Source organism: Priapulus caudatus, unplaced genomic scaffold, assembly GCF_000485595.1.
Source record: "Priapulus caudatus unplaced genomic scaffold, Priapulus_caudatus-5.0.1 Scaffold1317, whole genome shotgun sequence".
Classification (NCBI taxonomy): Eukaryota; Metazoa; Priapulida; class Priapulimorpha; order Priapulimorphida; family Priapulidae; genus Priapulus; species Priapulus caudatus.
In genome coordinates this window covers 8,226-13,682 of record NW_014578378.1, presented here as the reverse complement: position 1 = coordinate 13,682, position 5,457 = coordinate 8,226, and the positions used below count along the sequence as shown (strand labels likewise).

General features: G+C 43.2%; 2 long non-coding RNA genes across 2 annotated transcripts in view; one reads left to right on the top strand and one right to left on the bottom strand.

Moving 5' to 3' along the window:
* LOC106816226 overlaps window positions 1-4,252 on the top strand; it is a 10,923-nt gene extending 6,671 nt beyond the window's left edge. The window contains exon 3 of the long non-coding RNA XR_001394854.1: window positions 3,827-4,252. This is a non-coding gene — a long non-coding RNA (uncharacterized LOC106816226). The remainder of the gene's footprint in view (window positions 1-3,826) is intronic.
* Window positions 157-4,830, bottom strand: LOC106816227. Its single transcript, XR_001394855.1, has 4 exons — window positions 4,629-4,830; window positions 1,210-1,479; window positions 820-904; window positions 157-541 (listed from the first exon to the last, which is right to left on the bottom strand). It is a non-coding gene; the product is annotated as an uncharacterized LOC106816227 (long non-coding RNA).
* Between the last annotated feature and the right edge of the window lie 627 nt (window positions 4,831-5,457).

The window sequence follows — 5,457 nt, the reverse complement described above, 5'->3', positions numbered from 1 at the left end:
TGCTTTGCATTAGTTGAATAAAATTACCCCAGCTTCGACATCCCAACTCGTTTTCGGATTACCCCCCCCCCCACGTCCCGAATATCGTGACCGTACGTCGAGCGGTTAAGATTTGTGCCCAACTGTTGACGCACGGACGGACGCACGGACGCACGGACGATCATGCGATTCTACAAGCTGCATCTGACTATGTCAGATGAGCTAAAAATCTGTTAAACTATTTCGTTTACTGAATAGCTGAAGTCTAAAAACCGAACTCAATGAAAAACACGACTTTGCATTTGAGTAACGATGCACACACGGTAGCAAGACAACTTGACTTTAACAATGTGCATTTATACAACAGCTCTAGCATCAATGATTTACACACTTACAACTTCTGTCAGCTTGACGAAAACCTAGTACATAAGTGGGCTGGCACGCGCTAGTACTCAGGAGTGGCAGTGTTTGCAGCTTCTCAATAAATGGTAGTTGGCGCTCCTGTCCTGTCCTCAGTCTCCTGTCCTGTCCTGGGCTCCTCTCCTGTCCCGGGTCTCCTGTCCTGTAACCACATCAAAGACAACAATCTAACACTCACCCTCTAGAGGCTTTATAATACATAATTTTAATGTACCATATTTACTCGTGTATAAGACGCACCCCCGTATTTTGCCTTGAAAAGTTGGAAGTGGTTGAATCCACAAAATTTAGGAAAATGTAGAAAAACCTGTGATGTAGATGAAAGTCAATGCCAAAGTTCTTTCCTAGGATCAAGAAAGGAATTACTCACTGTAGGGTAGAGCTAGTATGGAAAATTAGCATGCAAGATGTTTGAATTACCAAAAAGTTAGCATGCTCCAATCCCAGCTTTATGTCTTCACCTTGCACATTGGCACCAATTATTCCTCTTCTCTCTCTGATATGCCTGCAATGACATTGCATGAAACACATACAGAGTGAACGGATAACAAATAATCTAGCTTGCACCGGTATTTATACCATAGATAACCCACAAGCTATAATAATGATTATTTACGTTTTAATCTTGATTTAAAATTCTAAATCAGTTTACATATTTCTACAATTCAATAGTCATTTCTAAATTAAATCGGTCTTAAACATTGTCAATTGGTTCCAATTTATGTTTTTCATAGGAACTGCTGTGTCCCTATGTCACTGACACGATGACATGTGGACAGTTATATGTTGCAATCATATACCTGTACTCACCTTGCTCAATACCTGTCCACCCAACACAGGAGTCTTCATAACATGACAATATTAATCTTTGCCTGCGATGTCTCATAGTCGCCGCTACTGGTACACTGTGGCTCGTTATTACGATGGGCCTCATCAGTGCAGATGTTTCGCAGATTGTATCTGTTGGTTTTTTTCTTCGTTTTCCTCTCCTTCTTCTTCGTCTTCGTCAACATCGTCGTCGTCTTCTTCTTCGCCTTCTTTTTCTTTCTCCTCCTTCTTCCTCGAGATGATTTTAAACCCCTGCAAAAGTTAGTATGAAGGTTATACCCTATGGTGTGATAGATTAATGTTAAGTATCCGGCTAAAAGCTAGTAGCTATAGCTTGTTGCTTGACCACCAATGGTTTGAGAGGAATCGATTAAAAACAGACCGGATGTGTAGCACTGCAGCACTCTATTACCATCAACATTTACCTAGATATTTACCTGGATGCCACTTGTCCCCCCAAGACAAGTGGCTAGGGGTTAGGAAGCTATAAAGCTTATATAAAACCCTTGTTATGCAGAAATATATCGAGATGGCATCTGAACTGATCTACAGTCTGGCATAATACTGCCTCAGTGGGGAGACTAGACTGTTCCATAGGTCGACTACTCGGTGACTAAAGAAGTATTTGCGGACGTCTAATCTGGCTCGCTGTTTGTATAACGTAAAGAAGGTTGGTGATTCAATTGTGTTTTCAAAAAATTCCACATTGGACAGAGCGAGGTTTCGACTCCACAATGTACATACACAGATACTGTTGCTAAAACGATATTACATTAGGTCGCTACACTTGCTTCTTTATAAATATTAATGTATCACTGACCAAGTGTTTCCCCTGGCCAAAAAGATCAGCGAGGAGGTAAAAATTTTTGTTAGTTGCAGAATCCGAGAAGCGAGCAATGCGAGCACCGAAGGTGATCGCGATGCTAGGGGGGTCCGGGGGCATGCTCCCCCGAAAAAAAAAAATGGTGCAATTTGGTGCATTCTAAGCTATTCTGAACACATTATATGAGACTCTTGAATCACTTTTTCAAGTTGCCAAAAGGAACAAACAAGCTTCTGGGAAAGGTTTTACTCTCGTTTTCTCCTCCCCAGTCCTCGGTACCCCCATGCATAGATCAATGCTGCCCCATATCCGCAAAGTTACAAGTGCCTAGAATCTTGAAGTATATACAGTTTACATTGCTTCTAGATATCTAACTGAATAAAAATAGTCCACTTTCTACGTAAAGAAAAGTGACGAATTCAGTTAACAGCTTTGATTACGTGCGTGTCAGGAGCCACTGGTCGTGCCCTCACTCCCCACGATAACCCATACGACATATGAACTTATTGTTATGCGGTCATAAAAACACTGCCCAGCTACGCTACATGCTGCCGCAATCGATTTCTTAGACTGGCACAAGGTTTTGTTCGTGTGGCGAATCATGCGTTGAGGGAGTTCATGCCCTCAGCTCTAGATGTTTTGGATACCCCGTCTACGTTCAGGAACGGAGCGTATTAGAATGCGCTCCCCTTTACAATTCTGTCTAAACTGCCGTTGCAATAACCCGTTGGGATATTAACCGTAGACGTAGTATTTCAGCGTAATACGAGGGGAAAAAGTGCCGGTCAGGAGGACCGGCAGTTTCGTAGCGATGGTGGCCGAAGCAAAAACTTGGTGGCCTCGGGCCTCCGGGTCGGCACTAATTTCGACCGCTGTCAATAAAGTGTAGTTTATTCAGGGATAGGAATGACAATTTGTGTTTTCAGCTGAAAATAGCCGGGGTCCAACGGGGCCGGGGGGGGGCGGTCAGGTCCAGGGCAAAGCTATCAGAATTGTTACACAGCATATTACAGTACACTGCAAGGAGTATATCTTGCACTGTCATTATCATAACACTAGAATTAATAATTAATACAATAAAAAGGGGAGGAGAGGGAGGAGGAAGAATAAAACGGCGAAGAATAAGCAGGAGAAGAAGAAAGGGAGAAGGAATGAGAAGATGAAGAAAAGAAGACAAAGAAGAAAGGGAGGAGGAGGAGGAGGAGGAGGAGGAGGAGGAGGAGCATCAAAAGTTGTGCTTCAGCCAATCACTGTCAACAGGCGAGATCAACTGACTGACGTTGCAACGAACACTTAAGAGCGATATAACAGCTCACCAGCTCTACAGAAACTGGCTTCTTTCCGGCGAGATCTATGACACGTGACATCATTTGTTCGCTAGTTAGTACTCCATTTTCTGTCGGAGTGTCTCATGGATTGTGCAAGGTTTCCTTCATTCTCCGTTATCGCCTACAAGCGCCACGATTACAGGTAAGACATAGAGTAATCATAAACGCATTGCGCATGTGATGCTATAAATAATACTGTTATTAAATACAGCTCAGTGATAAATGTGCTTTATATAAAAGTAATTAAGTTCTTTGAAATACAGGCGAATGTGTTCACTTCAGTACAGTTCTCATTCAAATCCGTCACACCTCAAGCAGGCGTGATGTGTGCGTATCTTCCACGCTGTTTTCTTCAGTTAATTTTAAAATAAATTAACCATCCACCAATCCATCGACCCATCCATCTAACCACCCACTCACCCACCCTCCTGATTTTGATTTTTTCAAGGACATTTGACGTTCTATGTAAGAAGACGAAGAAGGGGAGGAGGACGAAGAGGAAGGAGAAGAAGAAGACTAAAACGAATAAGAACATGGAGGAGAAGGAGGAGGAAAACTGTCAGCAAGCGAGTTCAACTGACTGAATCGTTGTAATGAACACTTAAGAGCGATACAACAGCTCGCCAGTTGTACAGATCAGCAGATCGGGTGGAGGAGCTTGGAAGACTATAGATATTACAACTGTAGCATCACTATGTAAAAGATGATAGTAAATCTCCAGAGAGAATTCCGACAGTGATATCTTACGTTATGTTATGTTCCGATACTTATGTCGAGTTGAGCTGCTCTACTTGGGATATAATGACAAGGTATTGTGTAAACTCCTTTGTGGCTGTCATCGCAACAAATTATCTCTACAGATCTCGGCACAATTAACGTGGTCGCTTGGCTCCCTCGCCTGGTCGCTTCGCGCCCGAGCAGGGGCGTGTACAGGGGGGGTCCAGGGAGTCCGGACCCCACCTTGCTCGCGCAGAAAACGCATCTGAGGGGGTCTAATTTTAAAATTGTTTAAAAGACCCCCCCTTCGCGTGCTCGCAACTTTGGGCTACGGTTAGACCCCACCCTGGTACAAATCCTGTACACGCCCCTGCCAAGCAAATTGCCAACATTGAAAAACGAACCCCCCCCAATATAAAGCTGGCTACGGGCCTGCATGCTCATGCTGGCCGGCTTCACTCGAGAGTAGAGTGGCTTTGCTTGACCAAGTGCCATGATGCTAACTTTATCATAGGACTATGGAGAAAGCTTACCTCGTAATTATGAAATGTCTAAAGTCTCCCCACTTTTCATAGCCAGTATCATACAGCAAGAAATTGGTTTAATTCTTTGTTTTAATGTTTTAAATTCACTGAAACATAACAAACGTCACGCCATTTTATAAAGTAGTGAAAGCGCCATCTCTAGGTTCATATAGGAGCTAAATATGCATTTTCAATCAAAAGTTTTTCACCCTCCCCAAAGCACAAAATGTGGATATACGGTTATAATACGCGTTTTTACAGTCATATAAAACACATATATACGCACACACAAACGGACGCGCACTCCTTCCCGTTCTCTCCTATTTCCTTCCTCCGCCCGTCTAACTACCTTCCCCTCAGTATTTCAGTATCACCCGCGGCATCAGTTGCACGGTGAAAAGTTTGCCAGGCAAATGGACTTCAAGTTTTCAGCCTCAGCTTTTTCACCCTCCCCCAAAGCATAAAATATTATTACACGGCTATAATACGCATTTTTACAGTCACACAAACACACATCCACCCACACCCACGGACGCGCACACGCGGGCGTGGTCGCACGCACGCGTGCGCGTGTATTTTCGGCGTAAATTCACATTTTGTGCCTCGGGGAGGGAAAAAGTTTCGGCTGAAATACGGTCATTTTGCTGCAAAAGTTTTTCCATGCTTGACTGGTCATGGGCGATACCATCCGCGAGAGGGGAGTAAGGAAGTGAGGAAGAGGAAACGGAGAGGGGCGAGTGTATATATTTATATATAATATCAAGAGCTAATAATACCTAGGTATTATTAGCTCTTGATAATATGTATATATATATATATATACTATCTGTGTGTATAT